Here is a 24,144-nt window from a genome sequence, read left to right as displayed (position 1 = left end):
TGACCACTATAGAATAATGTGGTCTCATAAATACGTTTGGATCTTTCAATAAAGCATAATCAGATAAACTAAATAAAGGAGGCCTAACGCGACCCAGGAAAAACACATAGAGAATAAAGAAGCGTGAACCTTGGATCGAGCGTAACCTACCTATCAACATCTTTAAAGACTATTATGAGGAACGACACATATTATCACTCGAATAATAAAATAGGAAATTATTTTTTTTAAACAAAGTCTAAATAGTACACCATTCCATCGTCAAAATTAGAAAACCATAAAACAAATTAAAAGATACAATATAACATCATAAAGGAAGAAATACAACTGGGAAAGATATTTGATCTATACTTGCTGTCTCAAACATAAAGAAAATATAGCATACACACAATATAACACCATTACATATAGCAAACACTGAGACCTAGGCGACATATAGCAAAGGTTACAAAACATTTCAAGGGAATGAACTTCGAGCAAGGTGAGGGAAACCAGACTCGGACGAACAACCCTTTAGATAACACTATGGAAACATAAATACCCCATCAAAAATTCTAAAAACTAAATTTTTTATATAAAATTTTGTTTTAATAAAACGTAGAACACATCTGAGGGGGAAATACACAAATATAAAATACTTTTTATTTTTTTGGGGAAATGGGGGCATCTGTCCGTTGCCCCCCCCACTCCCAAAAAAGTGTGTGTGTGTGTGTGTGTGTGTGTGTGTGTGTGTGTTATTATACCCATTACATTACTTGCAAAATATATATGGTGCTGACATTTTCGGCAAGAGGGAGACCTACCGATATTCTGCATATAATTATTTTAATGTTTTTCAGAGCGAGAGTATTGGGGCCTGATCTGTTCAATATATTTCTCAACTGATACAGCAGGTATAATCAGAGGCGTAGCGGGGGGGGGGGGGGGGGGGGAAGGGGAGTACATATGTCCCCGGGCGCCAAGGTACAGGGGCGCCAAAATGAGGCTTACAACGTTACATTATAATAAGTAAACAAGGGTAATATTCAAAAATGTGATTAAACGGGGAGGGGGCTGGGGCGCCAATTTTATAGTTCGTCCCCGGGCGCAAAATATCATAGCTACGCCTCTGGGTATAATAGAGACCCCCCCCCCCCCCCCGAGTTTGCCACAGAGCGCTCGTGTAATATACGGTTTAATACAAAATACATGATTGTGGGCAGGAATATACAAAATTTGGTCGATATACATGATCGTTGGTATCTATTCAAACGAGGGCCATGAAATACATTAGCAAATTCCTACAGTATTTTAAGGCAGGCGATTACGAATTATTTAAACCACGTTTTTCATCTGTCACAGATTTTATAATCATTTTGAAGTGGCTGCTTTATCTCGAGGAAAACGAGCGGTAAGTGTTATACAAAACAAAATCTTAATAGCAATTTGATCACTTTCGCGTCATTTGACAGTAAGAATAGTAATAAATAGAGGATAATTTCTTTTCCTACGTTAGGCCTAATACCTGGTATGTTTTTTAGTGTGGTACACACACAAAAAACAACCCCAAAACAACACTAACAACATTTTAAAAAACCCACAAAAACGAGTGCCGTGCCGAATCCACGGGCTAAAATGCTTTATTATCATTTTTTTTTATTTATAGCATCAATCACAAATTGAAATATATACAGTATTAGCGTTGGAAAAGAAAGTTTTCTTTTTGTTATATTTTTTTTTCTCACCCTAGCGAAACACTTTCTGCAAATGACCTTAATAAAGAAAAATAATAAATTAACCTAAACCACTTTGAATGTCGACCGTATCTTTTATTTACACGGCATCATGCGCGGAAGAAAATACCAACTGAACCGGGATTTCAGACAGCAGATGAATTGAAGTTGATTCATTGAACATCATTAGCAATTGTACAATCAAACAGATGCAACAATGAAAAGTGGAACTATGAAAAATCGAGAATGTTAGATTTGCGAAGGATTTATTCCGAATCATTGTCTGCTAATAGAGAATTCATGTCAGTTGCTGTGTCGGCGATGCCCACACAGCGCGCCGTCCAAATGTGAAGTTGCGTTTTGCTGACAGACATAACACTGTGCCATAATTTATCTGATGGCATGTAAAGAAGCTGCTTAAATTATAGTATTTAAAAGTTTCTTCATTTTGTAAGAGCTCAAGAAATTAATTCTGGTTTGAAAGACAAGATGACGGTAAAACTCAGAAGACGTAGCTGTACAGTACCGTTGGTGTTGGAGACGTCATAATAAAGGTAACTGCGTTAACTTCGCTTTTTGTTTGGTAATTTGTTGGATATTATCTTTTGCTGATCTTCTTTGAGCTTGGAGTAAATTTTACATTCTGAACATTTTTATTTGCACTTATCTGCTTAATATGTATTGCTGGGATATCATATAGAATATGAAGTCAGTATAATGGTACTATATTACATATTTGAATGATAAAAGACTGGTAAATGATATAATGATAAACTACAAAATAAATAATTTGCCCAATATCCCAAATATGTTAATTAAAACAAACATTGAATGTAAATTCAGATATAATGAGCAGTTGTAAGAAGTAAGAAATAACATTTTATCCATTGAACCTGTTATGTGTTATCATCATCAGTTTTAAAATAAACACATGGAGACAAGTTTGCTTAAATTCTAAAATTAACACACACACACACACACACACACATATGGTATTTTAATCTAATACAGAAATGGTGACATTGATATATGCAGACCAATAGTTTTTTTCTTCTACAGATATAAATTAAAAAGCCTAATTCTGAGAGTTTCACCTACAACATTCATGATGGGAAAGGGCCACTAATTAAGAGCTGACATATGTGGAAGAAAAATACCATCCATGTTGAAAAGGGCTAGAGGTAATGTGAGAAAACATAATTTATCAATCTTATTTAACATTATTGTTGATATTTTATCTCAACTGGTCAAAAGGCTAAGTGGGTTTATGTAATGGTCCAGAGTGTGTTATTTATTTCACATCCCCTTCTGTCTTTCAACAGTAAGAAATTAGCTACTTTGGAGTCCATAGTTCTGATCAATTTGTTTATATAAAACTTGGTTTTGGGCTTAAATCAACATCTTGGATAAATCTAATAATGAGCAAAATCCAAGTATATACATGTGATCATGTATAAGATTAGTTGAGTTTTTTAACCAGCCTAAAAGCCATACTTCCACAATATAGGCTAAAATCATTAAGTTGTCCTTGAAGTTTGATGAGTGTTAACCATTAATAATAATAAGGTGATCTTTCATCTGAGTATGTTACCACTGCATGCAATATTTATACATGTAGTGCAGTTTTTACTAAACGTAGAATACATGCTTATATAAATGAGATCTAGATTGAAGAAGTGAAGATGCATACAAATACATGAGGTTATAACCACTACTGCTGATTCAAGTTTGATCATGCTTGGCCATTGGGCTTATAGAGTCAAGTTTCACAATGATGCTTATTATGAGTGTGATAAAGGTATGGTAGTGAAGTGACCTTGCATCTGATTGGCAGAGTTTCTTATGATTTGCACAACAGTGTTTATGATCCAATTTAGATCTGACTTGTTTAATTATTTGCTTGTATGTCTGAGGCTATAAGCAAAATCTATGCATATAATGTGGTGGTTCTACATCTCACTAGCCATTCTTGCTACTGCTCTTAAAACTATTTCTCATTAATTTCATCAGACTTGGTGAATAGATTTATCTCATCAAGATATAGCAAAAGAGCAATTTTGTAAAAAAAATATTCATTCATATTAAACTCAAATTCTGCATCTGATTGGTTGACCTTGCAAATACTATAAGGGCTCTATTTCTGACAAAAAGATTATTTTGATCTAATGTAGCAGAAATGCTTATATGATCAAAACATTGAACATATTTGATGACAAATAAGAAATAGTTTTTCATGCAAATTTGATAAACATTGATAAATCGGTTCATATCATTAAAAGCTTGGAAGAGTTTGATTACATGTGAGACCATCACATATTAATCATTCTTTATTTAGAGAATTATTTTTGTCAGGATTTAGTAAAATATGTAAAATCAATATGGACTGGTTTTGTTATGTACAGCAACACTAGTTGTTTACTGAGTACTGAGGGAATTGGAGTAAGGCAAGGGTACATTGCAGTAGGTAACCTGGTTGACTTGATAACAGGATTTTAACACAAACATTTTTATCAGGAGTCTAGCATACTAACCATTGATTCACTGCAGATCCTGCCCCCATTAGTTACCTTTTAATACATAAAGCATTTGGGTTTTTTATGTCACAAATCCCATAGGGATTAAAATTAACATCATAGGTCTCACTGGATAGTTTCGTATTTTGACATCCCTCTAATTTTTAAGGTAGAAGGCATGAACCTAATTATCACAAGCCTAGCATTTATAAATTTACACATAAGCTAAATCTATAATGTGGTTCAGATTTACTTTGAGTTAGGCATGGAAATAGGTTGGCTTGTTGGTGACTGCCTGTCACAGTTAGATGATATGCGTAACTTAGTCTGCAAATGAGCTGCCGACTTTTATTTGTGTCTGCTACAGAGGTAAATATAAAAAAATCTTGATGGTAGAGGGGTGATGAAAAGTATGCTAATTTGTTATAGTACTAGTGAACTTTATTCATGCATAAGGCACATACTGATTCTTTTAGTTGCCTTGTCACAGAAAAATATTGAAAATAGCTATTTCTAGTAAAAAATGAATGTAAAATGTACCTGCATCCTTTGACCCTACCAGAACCAAACTAAAAGCTCAAATTTGTGCAGCTGCTTTTGCTCATCACAAACATAATTGGGAGTATAACTGCTAACCCTACCCTCTAGCACACATTTCATTCATTCATTGGATTAAAGTCACGTGCACCTTTCGGTATGTGCGACTGTTTAGTTTGTACACGTTTGTGTACTTTTTGAATTTAGCGATTAACTTATACAATGCCCCCAAGCAAGCAAGCCGAAGCCCAGGTGCCCCAAAAGGTCCCGCCCAGGCTCTCATCGCTGCAACCTTCTCCATCGTTGTACTCCGTTGGTGGTCTGTTTCTGCATCCTGCATCTCCTTCCTCTCTCATTTCAGGCAGTAACCGAAACACACCAGCAGCAGTATTATGAAATTTTCGTTGCAATCAATGCCCAGTTCCCTATATTTATTGGGCTATTCCTGTACTATCTTGCCAAACATGTGATTGTCACATACGCTTCAGATATTCCTGAGTTGTGAATTTTCCTATCTTTTGTAAGGTCTATTAAATTTTGTGTACTTTGCGTACTTGAATTTTCCGAAAATTTTTTCACATCTAGTAGGCTTTTAGTAGCCCTTTATTTTGTTTTGGAGATCTCAATTTGGTTAAGTATTTCGTACGTGTGGCTTTAAACCAATCAGTGTGTTTCAGGGCCAGTAAGTTGTTGGTCAAAAGAGGGCTTTCGTGGGTCAGAATGAAAGCCCTATGTGGTAAAATTTGTTTGTAAAAAAGAAAAAAAAAAAGAAAAGAAAAGAAAAAAAAGGTGGGTAGGGAGTGTGTATGCTATATTTGTGTGATGGCTATAGACATTTTTGTTCGTTTTTCTGCTTTTCCCACATATCCCGACAACACACATTCACGCTCACTTTCTCATTCACACTTATAAGTAGATGTGGGGGGGGGTGGCCTTATTTCTTTTGTTTGATTTCGGGAAGGCAATTCTTTTCATACTGGGGGGTGGGGGTGGTTTGATTATTTGAGGCATACTCTTTTCATTGTTTCTGCCTTCATTCCCCAAGGTCTGCAAGTGTCCTGTTCTTTCTTCTTTTACTGCCTTAGGACATTTAACTTCATCCTGTGCCTTTTCCTGCTCTTCTTTATTTCAGCTCTTTCTGCCTTATCCCGTGTCCGTTTCTATTTTGGTCTTCTCGTCCTTTTGATACTGCCATGTTCGCCGTGAGATGTTTTCTTCGAGGGAGGTGGTTTGATTGCCTTTGTTTCCCTTCGCTTTGACCACTTGGCTATTTACCTGTTATTTTTGTTTAGCTTAGCTATTTGTGATTTATTTTAATGTATATTTTTTTTATTTTTATTTTTTTATATTTTTTTAATTTTTTTTTGATCCTACGGGACCTAGCATGCCGTTATAATTCCGAAACAGTGATTTTGTAATATTTTGTCCTTATCTGGTCTTTATTGTTCGGGTTATGATCGGCTGTGCCAGCCTGTGAACCCACGATACCGAGCCGGCCGTCACAATTCCCAAACAGTGATTTGTAATATTTTGACTGGTCTTTGATTTACTTTTTAATATTTTTTTTTTTTTTTTTTTTTTTTTTTTTTTTTTTTTTTTTTTCCTTTTTTCTTGTTTTTTTTTTTTTTTTGAACCTACGGGGCCTAGCATGCCATTATAATTCCAAAACAGTGATTTTGTAATATTCGTCCTTATCTGGTTTTTATTGTTCGGGTTATGAGCGGCGGTGTCAGTCTGTGAACCCACTAGCCCGAGCCGGCCGTCACAATTCCCAAACAGTGATTTGTAATATTTTGATTGGTTTTTTTCTTTTTTGGTTCGATCTTTTAGGTTTATTGGTTTTAATTTCTTTACATGGTCTCTCTTTATACCCAACCCTTCATTCGGTTTAGATTTGTCCCCTTTTGCCTATTTTGTTAATGAATGTCATGATGTTATTATAGGTCATTCCTATGTTATTGTTTTTTGCCACAAGTAACTCCGGGTATGTCCACCGTTCTCCTATTTGTTCCTGTTGAGATTTTAGTTCGGCCCTTTCCTGGTTGTATTTGGGGCATATATTTATTAAGTGTGCGATTGTTTCTGGAGTTGGGCAGTAGGGGCAGTTTTCGGTTGGTCCCCTTTTTATGTGTTTCCCTGCGCATCCTGCCAATAGTGTTTTACCTGTTCTTATTCTATTTATTATTGTTATATCGTATGGATTTTTGAAGGTCGGACTTTCGACTTTTCTACTTACTTTTTTCATCATCGTGTGTATTAGACTGTTTGCATCCGATTTTTCCCATAGCTCTTGCCACATGTCATTGATCTTGTCCCATGTTATTGATTTCAGTGACGCTGTATGCTATATTTTGGGCTTTTGGTTCGTTTGTGGCGTTTTTTGCTTCTGCATCTGCTTTGTCATTGCCTGGGATTATGGATGTGAGAGGGTATCCATACGAATTCAATGTGTTTGTTGTTTTTTTCAATCTCTTTAAGTAGCGATCTTGCATGATTAATCATATTAGGTCTGCTCTTGGATTGGTCTGTTGCTAACGATTGTAGTACACTGTAAGAGTCGCTTAGAATGACTGCCTTAGTTGTGGGGTATGTTTTGACGTATGTTAATGCCATTAGTATTGCCATGAATTCTACCGTGTATATAGCGCATTGGTCTGGGAGTCTTTTTCCAACGGCGACATCTAATTTTGGGATCACTATCCCTGCTGCAGTTTTATTTGGATTTTTGGTTTTTGATCCATCTGCGAAGATTTGCGTGTATGTCTCGTATTTGTTGTCAATGTACGTTAGTATTGATGCTCTTAGTCCTATCGGGTCATTTTGTTTTTGTCCTAGTTTACGTAAGCTAAGATCTATTTGTGGTGTGGGACAGGTCCACGGGGGGTCTGGGTAGTACCTTATTTTTTCTGGGTTGATATTTGCGATTTGAAATTTCCTTTTTAATTCTATAATTATTTTCCCACTAGGTATTTTTTTATTTTTTCCTTTTGTATCGAATGGTTTGTCGCATGCTAAGAGGGCTTGTAGCGTGAGGTGGTTGGGTTGGTGTATTGATATTCGAGTCGAGTATCGCAGCATCAATTCCTTCCGCCTTAGGTCTAGCGGGGGTTCTCTTACTATTATTAAGATATCTTGTGTGGGGGTACCATTTAGGACGCCGGTGCATACCCTTAGCGCTTTGGACTGTGTCTAGTTTCTTTAGTAACGTGGCGTTCGCCGCTCCATATACCTGGCAACCGTAGTCCAATTTTGCTCTTATAAGTGCTCTATATAGGGTAACGAGTGTTTTTTTGATCAACCCCCCAATTCACCCCTCTGAGGTTTCTGTGGAGGTTGATGTCTCGTTTGCACTTCGTTACGAGTTCTTGGATATGAGCTGCCCACGTGAGTTCGTGGTCGAATACCATACCTAGGAGTGTCGCTTGTTTTTCGAATTTGATGGGTACCCCCTTTAGGGTTAAGTTTGGAGTGGGTGGGGGGTGGCCACCTCCCGGATTGAAAACTATGCCTACTGTTTTTAGAGGTGACAATTTAAATCCCCATTTATCTGTCCAATTTCCTATATCGTTTAGTCCTTTCTGTAAGTGCTTGGTCGTTTCTCTGCTGGCTGGGTTGCCAGTTTTCCATACGGCGCTGTCATCGGCGAATTGGGATAAGTCAAGGTGGTTGGGTTTTACCGCTGTTTCCAGGTCGTTTATCATTATATTAAATAAAGTTGGGCTGATTACGCTTCATTGTGGCGTGCCATTTTCCAGTTTGTATCGTTCGGAGTAGTCTTGTCCTAGTCTGACTTGTATCTTTCTATCGGTTAGGAAGTTAGCAATAAATTTGTATATATTGCCAGTTATTCCGTATGGTTTAAGTTTACTTATCAGTCCCTTAGTCCACATTAGATCATATGCTTTTTCCATGTCTAAGAAGATGGCTGTAACATATCTGGATTTTTAAAATTTTTCTCTAGATGCTAATTTGACAGCGGTTTCTAGTCTCATGAGTTGGTCTATTGTGCTTCGGTAGTTGCGAAACCCGCTCTGTGTATTAGCTAGTAGTCCTTTGCTTTCTAAATGGTATTTCAGCCTGTTGTTTACCATAGTTTCCATTATTTTACATATATTGTCTGTTAGTGATATGGGCCTGTATGATTTTATATCGCTTGAGGGTTTTCCAGGCTTAAGAATCGGGACCACTACTGCCTTTTTCCATCTTATAGGTATGGTACCGGTTTCCCATATTTTATTAATGAGGTTAAGTGCAATTGTGACAAGTTTTTTGGGTAGGTTCTTGTACATTTCATACCCCAAAGTATCCTCCCCGGGGGATGTGGTCTTTTTGCCGGCGAGGGCCTTTCTCCATTCGGCTTCTGTAAACGGAAGGTTTAGTGGGCCGTCATTATTTCCTGCTTCCTTTATGTTGTCAGAGTTGCTTTCCTCAAATTGCCTTTTATGATTTTTAAACTTATCCTCTAAGTTGGTATTGCTACACATGTTGGCGAAATAGTTTGCGAATAATTCTGCCTTATGTTTGTTGTTTTGTCCAGGTATGTTGGGGGTTATTGATTTAGTTTTGCCTCTCATTTTTTTAATTCTTTACCACACCTCCTTCGATTTTGTGTTAATATCTAGTTTTGAGCAGAATTCTCTCCATGAGTTTTGTTTAGCTATCATAATAGTTTGTTTGGCAGTTTTTTCCTTTTCCTTGTAGTAGTTAAAGTCCCTATTATTTTTAGTTCTTTTGAATTTGTTTAGAGCTCTTTTTTTCTCTTTAATTGCTATTTTACATTCATTATTCCACCAGGGCACCGTGGGTTTGGGTGCTACTCCTTTAGTTTTAGGAATTGTTTCTTGGGCCATTGTGTTAATGGTTTCTATTAATTTGTCATTAAAGGTGTCAATGTCCCGGTGATATATGGTTTCTGGGTCGATTGAGTCACCTATCTGTTTGAACCTAATCCAGTTGGCCTGTTCGTATTTCCATCTTGGTGTGAAGGACGCTTTATTTTGAGGTATTCTAATTTGTATTTCTATATTTATAAGGTAATGGTCACTTCCCATAGGGTCGCTTTCATCAACTTGCCAATCAGAAATGCCTGTTAATCTTGGTGTGCATAGAGATAGGTCTATTGCTGATGTGTGGCCTGTTCTGTCATCTATCCGGGTGTGCATTCCGTTGTTTAGAAAAACTAAGTTGCATTTTTGTGCCCATTTTTGTACAATTTTTCCTTTAATGTCCGTCTTTTGACTCCCCCATAGTTCATTGTGCGCATTGAAGTCCCCGCATATTACCACCCATTCTCCACAGTCTTTAATCATTTTGATTGTTTCGTCTGCACTTAAATTGCGCTGCTCATTTGTTTCATAGAGGTTAACGATTAGTACCTGCTTAGTTTGAGCGGTTATATTGACTATCTGTATTTCGAAGTCATTGGGCGGTCTACTATCTGTTAATTTATGCATTTCTGATGTAATTCCATCTCTAACAAAGGTTGCTAACCCCCCTCCTCTTGCTGTGGGGGATCGATGCTTTAGGTATTTTGGTGTTGTAGCCTATGATGTTTGGGATACGTGAGGTATAATTTAGGTGGGTTTCCTGTATGCATATAACATCTGGTTTTCTTTCCTGTTCAAGTATTTTGTTATTTAGTTGGTCAGCGTGGGCCCTAAGGCCGCGTGCATTCCATTGCCATATTTTGATTTCTGCTCTGGAATCCATCTCTAGTGCAAAAAGTCTTAATAGTTTGTTTAATTTACTGTTGTTTTCGTTTTATGCGTGTTTCCTACCAGTGAGGGTGCTACCTATTTATTTTGTTTTTGGTATCCTGATTTTTGTTTTGGCCTGCTTATAGTTTACCCCATGGGAGATCATATATTCGACTATTAGGGCTTCTCTAAGAGCCCTGGGGCATTCTGCGTGGTTTGGTTTGTGGTTACCACTACAGTTAGCGCAGTGCTGATTGGTGGCGCTACATGTTTTCCGGTCTGGGTGGTGAAGACCACATTGATTGCACCGGAATAGGTTTCCGCAACTCTTAGAGTAATGCCCCCAATTTTTGCAGTTGCCACAGAACCGTGGTTTGTTTTTGAAAGCAAAAATTTTTTTAGCCTTGAGTTTTTCAGCTATTTTGATAGTTTCTGGGGTGGCGCCCTTAAAAAAGAGTACCACTGCAGTGCTATCCTTTCCCCTTCTTGTTTTTAGGCGGATTGCTTTCTCTACTTCCTGTCCTTTACTCCTTATGTAGTCTACTATTTCATTGGTTTTATTTTGAGTTGATACGTATATGACTCCTTTGTTGTGTGTTTTTGGGGGGTTTGGGTCTATGTGTTGTTTTGTTCTGTTGTGTCTAGTGACCTGAACATTTATTTGGTCTATTCTTTCAATTTCCATATATTTGGCAATCTGTTGTTCAGTGGTGCATTTGATTATCAGCAAGTCGTCTCTAGTGCTTTTAAGCGTGAATTCTCCTTGGTGATGTTTGTTCAGTTGCCATGCTATGGTTTTAAAGGCTAACTTCGTTTTTTTGGAATTTACTCCCTTGACGAAGAGAGTCAGTTCAGCGGGGTGTTTCTTGTTTTGGATATTTTGCAGACTGGTCTTTTTTCCCCTGGTGTTTGTCTCTTTAGCTGACTTTGTTTCGTTGTCCATAACCGGCTTGCTGGGTCTTGTATTCTGACAGTTAGTGTGTTCCTTAGTCTTTCTAACTGGTATTTGGGATTTGGTTTTCCTATTATTCTTACCTTTTGTTGAGTCGTGTGTGACTGCTTTATTTGTGGTAGGGTGAGGGCGTTCTGTTTCATCTAGTAGGTTCTCAGTTTGAGTCCCCTGGCTGCTAGTGTTTTTAACCAGCGTGGTCTGGGTTGTTTTTGTGCTTGTTGAGTATTGTTCCTCAGTTTGGGTACTCATGTCGGATGTAGTTTTGCGGTTACTCGGTAGATTGTCCACATTCTCGTTTACGCTTGGTGACAGGTAGAGTCTACTCATCGAGTCAGTTGGGGTCGAGTTGAAAATTGGCGTTAAGAACTGTATCTGTCGTTTTTCTCTTAGGGGGGATGAGACTGCTTTGGAGTAAGTTTGCCTTAGTTTATCTGCCTTTAGGTTGACCAGGCAGCTGAGATAACTATTTGATGATGTGACATTAATTTTGTTGTTATCCATCTTGAGTTTCTTTATTTGATGTAAGGTATATATGACGGGATATTTCTTTAGTTTTAATCCTGGGTTTGTTTTGATTTCTTGCAATTTATTTGAGTTTAATTCTAGCTTAAAGCTATCTGTCTTAACTATACTTTATTCTACTTAGTACTATGAAAAAGCAACAGCTGTAAGGGGATATGCAAATAGCTTTTATTCTGATTTGTGTAATTAATTATTATATTACTATTATCCAATTTAAACTTATTGAAAATTATTTTCTAGCCAAATGGTCAAAGTAAAAGGTTTTACTTACCCCGATCCAATTTTCTTTTTAAGATCTTTAGAGTTTTTAAATACAGCCTTCTAATTATACAAGTTTCATTACATTGGTCAATAATTAGTCACATGTGATGACACTTGTAACTAATCAAACCACAGCAACTGAGAGCAGACTAAGCACTGATATTTATATGGTACAGTGGCAATATACAGTCTGTCTGCCGCAACACATGAAACAAACTGGACAAATCTGAAAGCCTTGAATTTGACTTTATTTATCTGTATGGTAGAACAGAACCTGAGTTGAAAAGCTTTTAAAGAAAGACCTTGATATCAAACCTAATAATAACTGCAGGAGTTATATTATGGATAATTAACCATTCTCTCAGTTTCAAACTGGGCATTCCATCCCATGGGGTTCTAAATGTAAACCAAGTGTAACTGATATCCTAATGAACTGTAAAGACCATAGCAGCACAACAGCAGGGGACCAGGTATGTCCAGATCCAGAAATCACAGACCAGTTTCAAACTGATGATGAACCACATAAAAATTACACATCTGCTAGAACTTATGTTATGAAGATAACTTAAATTGCATTATTATTAATCCTCCTCCTCACATTCATCATAATTGAGATGCATCATATATGTTTTATTGTAAAATAGTTTATGCAACATAATTCAGTGAAGACCTTTGCTGCCAATTTACCAGTGAACCATTTGTTTCAATGAACATATTTTATGTTGTAACAAGGAGCATCATTTAAACATTATGATACACTTATCATACCTGTATATGAAATCTTAATACTAACACTTATACTTGCAATACTACTACTAATAAAAACACCTGCATTGATAATTTGATTATGTTCAATTGGACTTGTATCTAAATGATCACCAGCTGTATGAAAAGACATATTTTAATATATAGATATTGGATGGAATACTAGTTACCACAATTGAATAGTCATATGATAAATGATATATTATTTTAAACAATTTATATTTGCAGTGAAACATACTTTTACATTATTTTCACTTAAATTTCATTTATAGAGCAGTATACTCTGCATTCATTAAATTACTGAAATGGTTATAATACAACAACAAATACTGCAACTTCCAGAATCACAAAAATTAAAAGATATAAACAAAAACTTCCCTACATGTATCAACAGTTGTCACTTAATAGACAGAACTCTGAAGATTTAGAATAGGATGTTAACAAATTAGGTATTCAAGTTAAAAAGAAAAAAATACCAAGTAAGCTTACTACCAAAAAATCAAACAATAACAGTGAATTTTAGTACATTCCCAGGAAACAGAATATATGATTTTTCTTAACTTGATCTGATACATCTTAAATCTATAGAAAATGATTCATATTGTATGACAAAAATATTATGTAAACAAAAATTCCATCACTTTTTTCAGATGCAACATGCATACCCCAACCCATCCTTCTTGATCATAAAGTATACCAGCATTCCACTATAAGATGGGGAGCTGTAGTGGCTCAGTGGTTAGCTTTCTGGACCTGTGAAATAAGGTAGGTTCAAATTCTACCATCAGACCAACCTGGGTTAGCTACCATGGTGTGTCCTTGGGCAAGGCACTATACTTAAAGTGCCTTGGCACTAAATAACTTACTTGTGTTGGTTTACCATAAAAGGCCAAACCAAACACAAAAAAACAACAACTTTAAAATATGAGTTTTGTCAATACTAAGTAATTGAAAATCATACTGAAGAAATGTTTTTGTTAATACAGATTAATGGATCTAAAAAATCTCTTTCTTCTGCAGGAGTTTAAAATGTTAAATTAAAAAGGTCATGGTACACATTGCTTTGTTCGTACACATCAGGCTCCGTAACCCATATCCAACTAAAAATTTTAGTAGAGTCTGAATAAAACATATTTTAATCTGGATGATAATATTCTTTCTCCATTCATATATTACACCACCAAGATTGATCCAAATAAGATTACATTTTACTATAACACTGAGGATGAGTATGCCTCTTAACAACTTACAAATGTGGAGAGAATGGAGTTAAACTGAACTTTGATTTCTTTTCAACCATAGCACAAGATGATCATTTATTATGAAAAAACCTGAATAAAGTTGGAGTTCATAACCATGACAGTCTTGATACAATATAAATTCAATATATTATTGTTGTCTTGAGGTATAGTTCTGTATATTACAATCTCACACAAGATCAGGGTATATTTTAGTACTATACAGTTAATTCGGGATTGTATTAATACCTATTCTGGTGAATGAACATTAAATAAGATTTACTATTTTGGAACCAGTTGCAATAAAGTTTACTAAACAAGAGAAAATATGACTTTACTATAATATCTAAAATGTAAAATCTGCAAACAGAATACTTGCTTGACTTTACACTTCAACTATATCATAATATTTATTTGAAATGAATTTATACAAATGGCATTAAATTTGGTTTCAGGCTGGTAATGACAATGGTAGTAGTGAATAGGGACGGTCTAGGGACTAGGGAACTTCCATGTTAAAAAGGGTATATCCACTCTGGGGACTATGTAATTTAACATGGGAGAAAGAAAAAAAAATATCCATTCTAGGGACAAGGGGAATTTAACATGGGAGAAAGAAAAAAAACTATTCACTCTAGGGACAAGGGAAATTGAACATGGGGAATAAATCGTGGGACTGTCTTGGGACTAGGGGAAATGGAACAGGGTCGGGACCCTATTTTAATAAGGTCCCGACCTGATGGGTCTATGAAAATGGAACAGGCGAAAATTGAAACAGGGAGGGGTCTCTATTTTTTTATTATTTTTTTAAACAAAAAAATAAAAAAAGGGGTAGGCAATTGAAAGTCAAGATCTTTTCGAGAGATAGGAATGGCCCTGAAAAGGGCCTTTGGTTTTATGTTAATATACCCTTAACATAAAGGGCATCTGTGACATCTTCTTCTTGACCTTAGGCTGTGCCTGACTGCAGGACCATAGATTAAGACTCTTTTGAGGCATCCTTGATGCTCCACATAAGATTCTTCGCATCCACAGGCTGGTGTCTGTCCTGTGGATAACTGTCCAGTTGGATCGGACATACATTGATATGTCCGTCCGGAACATCATCGAAGACACAAGCGTTGAAGATTGTACATCGGTCCACATGTTGGGGTGCTGAGTAACAGGTGAAGGAATGCAGTGAACTGTACTTATTTATAGGGGGAGGAAGGATTGAAACGGATTGAGTTTGTTGACCAATCCAAACACGCGTTACAAAATTCAGTCAGCCCACGTCCAATCCGAAGAGAGCAGTCTGTGACGTCACATAGTCTATATAGATTCGCTAGCGCCTGTGCGTAGTCAATCTAAGCGACAGTTTTTCAACATGACGGAAACTCAGAAAACGATCAGTTTGGGTGCACTGATGGTGGAGACTACCCAAGGGAACCCAGACTTACTTTCAGAAGAGGTGAATTGGGATTTTGTGGATTTTTTTACCTTGCAAGAATTTGTTCCTGAACCTTCGTCACCTTCTCCTTCATTACCGCACATGGAAAATTTTAGACAGAGACAGAAAGAAGAATTGGAGAAATTTATACAACAGCAAAAGGAAGCGGAACAAGCTTTTCTCCTACAGCAACAGCAGCAAGAAGAAGAGGTAAGAAAAAAACAAGAAGAAGAAGACGCAGCAGCAAAGAAACAAGGGTGTCAAAATCAAACGGTCACGGTACTGTTAGACATTTTAGTTAAGAAGTCTGAAACAGATGTATCAGACTTCTTTATTACGGCCGAAGAGAATACGACCTTCCCAAGCTAAACACTCCAACCCTGTGACTACGCCTACTGCACCATCCTTAGTGATTTCAACGAAATCATCATCAACAGTACGCAGTCCAGAAGTAGGCCTTGGCCATGGCAAAGGCTTAAGACAGTTAAAGTTGATTGTTTAAACTCACCCCTTACACCAAAAAAGGCCCTTTTCAGGGCCATCCACGTCTCTCGAAAAGAGATAGGCTTTCAATTGCCAATAACTAAAAAAAAACATTTTACCCAATAGTACCTGTCTGTGTATGAGTGTGCGTGAGTGTAGGTTCTTATTTTAAAATCAAAACCCAAAGACACTTACCTTTTATAATTAATTTATTCTTTTATAAATATTTACAATTCACAATTCACAACAGAGCACTTTAAAAAATTCATAGACTTATTCTGTCTCATTGTTCACTCTCTGTTTTTTTAATTTCTTCACCGTCATAGTCTTTTCCTCCTCTTCCTCCTCACTTTCTTCCCTTCTTTTCTTCTCCTGTTTCTTTTTCTTCACCTGTCTGTTTTCTTCCTCTTCCTCTTCCTCTGAAGAATCCCTCTCTTCTTCTGACTCCTCTTGTTTCTTTTTTGGGCAGTCTGGTGACCAATGTCCTTTTTCTTGACAATAATAACAGGTATCTTGACTTTTGTCTCTTCTAACCCCTTTTTTTTCTTTTTTGACGGTCTGGACACTCTGAAGACCAATGCCCTTTCTTCTGACAGATATAGCAAGTATCTTGACTTTTATCTTGAAAGGAAGGAGAGTAGTCCCTCGGCTGGTCTGAAGAGAATTTTCTAATGACCCCTCGCAAAGCTCTGATGAAACGTTCAATCTTGGTAGTCTCTTCCATTGTTGTGCTCAGTTTGAGAGTGAAATGAATAGTGAAAGGACAAGACACATACCCTTTATATACGCTGGTCTGCTATGACTATAAATTAATCCATGGTGTTTAAACTTTAGTCATTTGACTTTTTGCTATCGAGATGAAATGATCCAATTCATTTGAGAAGAAAGAAGAAGAAAGTAAGAGGCAGAAACGTGATCTATCGCCTCGTACTAGGGCTGAAGTCTTGGCACAAATTCATGCCAGTGATTTTGAAGAGGACATGAGTGAACCAGAATCCAAACCCTCTAAACAAAGTTTACCACCCTTAGTCAACCCTGAAAAGTACTATGACATTCGAGAGACGGAAAAGCGTCCCTCTAGAAAATTTAGAACTACGGCTTACAAATACACAGTGAAGTTTAAAGATTTCAAGTCTGAAGTACTGTTAGAGAAAGCAAAAGGGTTCATCACCGAGATGTGGGATTCTTTGCTCACCACACTCAAGCGACAATGTCAACCCAAAGAAGATGATCGCTTGAGACTTTCCATACAACATGACGGCTTGAAATCCCCTGTTTGGATCGAGTTTAGCAGCCCTGCAGAATTGACCACTTCCAAAGTCATGGACAAGATTCAACACGTGCAACAATCTAATGACCAGTTTGACATCACCGATGGAAAAGCCACACTGGACATGACCCACGTCTCTCCTCCTCAAGGGACCGGACAATGCAGAAAGACCTTATTGGTCAACAACCTTCGCATTACCAAAACAAGTCTTGTCCAAATTAACAATTTTCAAGACCACATGTGTTTAGCCCGAGCCATCGTGGTGGGATGAACCTATGCCGACAAGAACGACACGGTAGAATGGAAAAGAGCCTGGGAGAACATTCGAAAATCGAACCGAGCCAAACAACGAAATGAAGCAGAACTTCTGTTACAACAAGCATGCCTGTCCAAAGACACATCCTGTGGCATTCCTGAGATGCAAAAATTGCAAGATGCCCTAGCTCCACGATACACCTTGAAAGTGCACCCTCAAGAAGTGCGCGGGTCTCTGTTGTTTCGAGGGAAAGACTTTAAGGATGGAAAATACATTCACCTCTATCATCACGATGACCATTTCGATACCATTACCACTATCACTGGATTCCTGGGATACAAATATTACTGTGAGAAATGTGACTTATGATGGTTATAATAATCGAGAGCAACACAAACATTGTGGATCGAAATGCTCAGGATGTTTGGCCTCTCAACCCTGTCTGAGCGAAGGGCAAGAACCAGTGCATTGTCCTGCTTGTCTGCGCACATTTGTCAGCCCTGCCTGTTACCAACAACATCTGAAGATGCAAGGTTCACAGAAGAAATGTGCTTGTCAACTCCTGAGATTGTGCCCAATGTGTGGACAAGGTCTATGTATCAACAGTACCAAGGCACACGTATGTTCAGGAAAGAAAAAATGTCACATTTGTCACTGCATTGTGGACTTGGAACACCAATGCTACATACAAAAATACCAATCCCAACCAGAGAAAGAGGATGGTCACAAGAAGAAGAAAGGCAATTTCATCTTTTTCGATTTTGAATGCATGCAAGAGATCAGTATTCACATTCCTAATTTCTGTGTGGCTCATCGAGCGTGCGAGAAGTGATTCAAGAACCTATCTTGAGTTATTGCCCTCACTGCAGTAAGATTCCTGGAGGGCGTGAAAAAATCTTTCAAGGACCGAACACACTAGCCGATTTCACACAATGGGTCTTAGACCCCATCGACAAGACGTGGAGCCAAGAGGACATCGAACATTATTATGGAGATTGTCATTGTCATGCCACGGTGATGGCTCACAATTTCTCCGGATATGATGGACAGTTTCTTTTGAGATGTTATACGGAACGTGGCATCGAGCGTCCTAAAATCACTTTGAACGGAGCCAAAATCATTTTCATGCAAGTGGGACAAGTGCAGTTTAAAGATTCGATGAGCTACTTAGCCATGCCTTTGAGTCGAATGCCTAAAATGTTTGGAATGACAGAAATGGCTAAAGGATACTTTCCACACTTTTTCAATACAGAAGCCAATCAACACGCCGTTCTACCCCATTTGCCTCAGGCTCACTATTACGACCCTGACAACATGCGTACCGAACGAGAAACTTTCTACGCTTGGTACCAGGCTCACGCCTCCGACCCTTTCGACTTTCAGGAAGAAATGCTAAAGTATCGTCGTTCCGACATGGACATTTTACGGCGATGCTGTGGAAAATTTCGAGAACTGTTCATGGAACATGGAGGGGTTGATCATTTAAAAGAGGCTTGCACCATTGCCAAAGCGTGTTCCTTAGTCTACCGACAACGATTCATGCTTGAAAACACTGTGGCTGTCATCAGTCCTCAAACGACCAACTATGTCAAACGTCAATACTCGGTCAAAGCCCCATGCTGGTTGCATTACTTGTGCGACAAGGAAGACAAATGGATTCAGCATGCCCGCAACGGACAGGGCGAAAGATCATCGGAATGCATTCGGTCAATGGCTGGGACTTAGAAAACCCCAAGATCATGTACGAGTTTAACGGTTGCTTATTTCACGGATGTCCCGTCTGTTACCCTGACCGCGGCACTAAAAATCAGTTCTTACAACGAACCATGGAAGACTTGTACCAGGCCATTTGTCAGCCACGCCTAAAGTTAGAACAGGAAGGATACCAAGTGGTGGAAATGTGGGAACACAAATACAATCACCGTTTGAACACCGATCCCGAGTTTAAACGCCTCATGGAAAGTTACCAGTTCATTGACCCCCTGAACCCAAGTAATAGTTTGTACGGAGGAAGGACCAATGCCACCTGTTTGCTGTACCAAGCTGACGAAGAGAAAGGAGAAGAAATCATATACTTGGACGTGTGTTCACTGTATCCCTACGTGTGCAAATATTGTTGCTTTCCTGCAGGGCACCCACAATTGTTCACCGAACACATCGACCTAAAAAACATTCGACAATACGAAGGCTTGATCAAGTGCAAAGTTTTGCCTCCCACGAACCTATACCATCCCATCTTACCTCGCCATTGCCAAGGCAAACTTATGTTTCCTTTGTGCCGTACTTGTGCTGAAACGTGCAACCAAGATCAACCTTGTCATCACACCCAGGAAGAACGGGCCTTGACGGGGACATGGGTCAGCGTAGAATTGTTCAAAGCTCTGAACATGGGATACCAACTGTTAGAAGTGTACGAAATTTGCCACTTTCCCAAGACACAATAATTCCACAAGGGTGACCCCACGCAGAAAGGCATTTTCGCAGACTACGTGGATGCCTTTTTGAAACTGAGCAAGAAGCCAGTGGCTATCTGTCCTGGTGTCACACTCCCGAAGACCAAAAGACATTCAGAGAGAAATTCTGGGCACAAGAAGGCATTACTTCAGATCACATTGAGAAAAACGAAGGCAGGCGATCGTTTGCCAAAGTGATGTTAAATTGCTTGTGGGGTAAAATGGCACAATGACCGTGTTTACCCAAGACGGAGTATTTCACCGAACCTTCCCGCTACTTTCAGATGATTCACGACAAAGCCAAATTCATGAAACACGTGGACGTCGTTCGTGAGGATTTGATCTTGGTGAATTACGAAGAAGATCTGAACTTTGTAGAAGATGACCCCTTTGGAAATGTCATCATTGCAGCTTACATGACAGCTCATGCTCGCTTAAAATTGTACGAAGCTTTAGAACTGTTAGGGGAACGTGTCTTGTACTTTGACATGGACAGTTGCATTTATATCGATCACCCGAGTCAACAGCACCCTGACATCGAAGGAGACCGTTTAGGAGCCTGGACAGACAAGCACCCCAATGACAAGATTCTAAGTTTCGTTAGTGGTGGTCCCAAAAATTACGGCTACGAATACTGGGCCAAACAAGGAGAAGTGCACACGAAGTGTAAAGTGAAAGGACTTACTCTGAATTATCGTACCAGTCGAGTGGTCAACTTTGGCATATTGAAAGAAGCCTTGCAGTCTAGAGATAGTGACCACCTATCAACCCAACAAGATTGTACGTTTACCCACACACCACATCGTCAGTCGACCCTTGGAAAAAGTCTATCAAATCGTGTAGCAGAAGCGAGTGCGGCTTCCCACCCACTTTACTTTGCCGTATGGACATGTCGATATAAAACATTGGTTGTAAGAGGATAGCCACCCACCAGAAGGATGACTTCGCCGCAGCAAGAATCGAGTGAGAAATCCAGTGAGAACTCCAAGTTCAAACCCTACCATTTTCCAGTCTTCTTACCTGACTATTGTGATTGTGCCCGTCGATTGGACATGTTTCAAAAATGGCCTACGGATAGGGAAGGATTACCTTCTTCGTATGTTTTAGCTAGAACAGGATTTGTCTACTTCGGACCCGAGTCAGGATTGGGATACGAAGTACAGTGTTTCGCTTGCGGACTTAAGTTACGAATGGATCTATGTATCTACAAAGATTCAGCTATTCTGGAACATACTCGATGGTCTCCGCACTGCCCTTACCTTTCAATGGCCTTTCCACCCATTAAACTACGGTACAATTATGATGGTACCTTAGAGACGGTACCTTCCAAAACTAGACGTAAACACATTGCATCCTATTTCATTGTTGTTTCTTTTCCACATAATAGCTTATTTTTTATAAAATGTTAAACTTTACTAATCTTTTTTCAAGATCACTTTAGTTTGCAAAAATACATCTTGTCATTTATTGGCATTCTACATTGAATTTTGTAAACTAGCTATAAACCTGACCTAATTACTCAACTTAACTGCTGACAGAAACAGTCTACAGTAAATGTATTTCATTTCTATAGCTCGATGGATAAACATTACATCTTTTAAAGTTGTGCACAGAATAGGCCGACATATCACGAGTCAGGAAAACATGGGGGTGGTATCCCCTGTGTCCAAAATTAATATCATTTTGAATAGAATATTCTAGTGACAATTGCCTCTTTTCAAATGGTAAGCATTGCTTTTTTTTATTTTCATCAATCTGTCAAATTCGGTATGCATTTTGCTTTAATATTTGAGATGGAAACCTTAGGTGCATAGAAATGTCAGACAGCATTGTACATCATGGATGGTGTCCAACATACTTTTATGATCATAAAACAAAATCCCATTTTTTAGTTATGGCCACTGATTTAAAAAATATTCATCCAAGCTAAATATAATAATAATAATAATGAGGACTTTGTATAGCGCCTAATCTTTAGAAGCTCTAAGCGCTTTGCAACATTAGACAACATAAAAACATACACAATGATATGATTACAAAAACAAACACCATGAAATTAGAAAACATAAAAAACATGCTGAGAATATTTAAGGTAGTTAACATTATTAAGTCATTAAGTTTGTTTTTGTAGTCAAAATAAGTAGTTTTGAGAGCACTCTTGAATGGGATCACTGCGTCTTTGTGACTAAGTTCAGTGGGCAATTCATTCCATGTTGCTGGGCCCTGGTATGCAAAAGAATGCTGTCCATGTGACTTTGTTTTCATAGTGAGAATAATAAGTATATGATTGTCAGAAGAGGAGTGTAAGTATCTTGCTTGTGTGTACACATAGGTGAGGTCGGATAGGTATGTTGGACTAGAGTCTGTCAGTGAAACGTAGCACAGAGAACTAACGTTGTGTTTGATTCTGGATCGAATGGATAGCCAGTGTTGGGTACAGAGCAGCGGGGAGGTGTGCTCTGATTGTGGTACTCTAAGTATGATCCAAGCAGCTATGTTTTGAACTTTTTGAAGTCTCTGCAGTAGATATTAAGATGAACCAGACAGAACTGAGTTACCATAGTCCAGTCTTGAAAGCAGTAATGAACACACAAGTGTTTTAGTGGCATCAACTGAAAGATATCTGAGAATGGAGCTGATGCGTCTCAGCTCAAGATACGCAGCCTTGCATATGTTCATGACATGTTGGTGCAATGTGAGAGTACTGTCCAGAGTAACACCTAGGTTTTGTACTGATTGTGTGAATTTAATGTTGGTGTTGCTGATATTTATTGTGTGAGGTAAAGGATGTGAATGAGAAAGTCTTTGATAAGTAAGTATGGCTTGATTTAAATTGTGTTTTTCATGTGACTTGCCAGAGATTTTTAAATGAATTGATAAAGTAACTTGAGACACATTTCAAAGTACATGTTTTAAAAATATTCCATTGATTATTGCTGGCATTTAGAAAAATGCAATGCATCCTTTGTTGTGAAACTTATTTTAAAACATTGTATTACTCATGCAGAAGCCTGCTTGAAAACTAATGGCAAAGCAAAGGCAAATGGAATGGAAGAGACCATATCAGAGACCCTCAAATATGCACCCAACCAACGCAGAATGATAAAAAACAAGGTAATCCAAATGACTCTTATTTCATCAATTTTGGATTCAGTTTCGTCTTTTAAAGCATAGTATTTGCAAAGCGGATGCATTTCTAAACTGATAACAAAATCAGCTTATCCTATTGCCCAGGACTATCAGAGCTAGAGTCCAGCTAACTACAATATGCATATATCTTGTCTGATCGGACAAGTGCCTCCATTTGGAATTTTTATTCACATGAAATATTTGGATGAAATAAATTCATCTTTGTGCAAATTGATTGCACCATCCACTTGCCAGAAATGACAAGTAAGTGCAAAGTTATCTTGTATCATGGCTTAACGATAGTAAGGGAAGCACAAGTGCAGTGAAGAAAATTTCATACATTTTTATAATGCTGATTAACATGACTTCTGCATATGTAACTAGTGCTGAGATGATATGACTTTATTTAAGCATTACAATTTTGTTTTAATTTGCAGGTGCCTGAGCAGAAGAAGTAATAGATAAACTTTACAGTGGAGTTGGAGACTGATTCTGATTCATAATCTTAATTAAATCTAGAAAATAAACATTAAAGTCATATTAAAATATCTGTTGTATTGTTTCCTTCTTTCATTTTTCTCTTAAAAACAAATGTCTGAACCTTTAGTCTGTAAATTCAGTGGATTCCTTATCAGCCCATCTACTTTTACTTTACACCATGCTACTTTAAAAAAAAAATGAATTATCCCCATTGGGGTAGGTCCCCCCAACCCCCCACCCTACTTTGTCAACTTACCTGCCACATTTAAATCTAATGGAAGGCCCTGCTGTAAAGCCTGTTAGTAAAACTACCCAACAAGAGGATTTCATACATTTGCAACTCCTAGATGGATGGTAATGTTTTCATTTTTGTAATGTAGATTTGGACATTCTTGCCACCAGTATGGAATATGTGTTTCAGAAACACAAGCAGCTTTCATCAGATTTG

At 37.9% G+C, this 24,144-nt stretch overlaps 1 protein-coding gene and 1 long non-coding RNA gene across 3 annotated transcripts in view; one reads left to right on the top strand and one right to left on the bottom strand.

The window, feature by feature from the left end:
• LOC149780968 (solute carrier family 49 member 4 homolog) overlaps positions 1–24,144 on the bottom strand; it is a 136,367-nt gene that overhangs the window by 75,181 nt on the left and 37,042 nt on the right. The window lies entirely within an intron of this gene.
• Positions 1,265–23,501, top strand: LOC149780969 (uncharacterized). Its single transcript, XR_016415187.1, has 4 exons — positions 1,265–2,266; positions 2,772–2,893; positions 13,609–13,723; positions 23,095–23,501. It is a non-coding gene; the product is annotated as an uncharacterized LOC149780969 (long non-coding RNA).

This window comes from Sinohyriopsis cumingii, chromosome 16 (genome assembly GCF_028554795.1).
Source record: "Sinohyriopsis cumingii isolate HCF-2022 chromosome 16, ASM2855479v2, whole genome shotgun sequence".
NCBI lineage: Eukaryota > Metazoa > Mollusca > Bivalvia > Unionida > Unionidae > Sinohyriopsis > Sinohyriopsis cumingii.
Note: the sequence above shows the minus strand (reverse complement) of the source record. Positions and strands in the feature narration are given on the sequence as shown.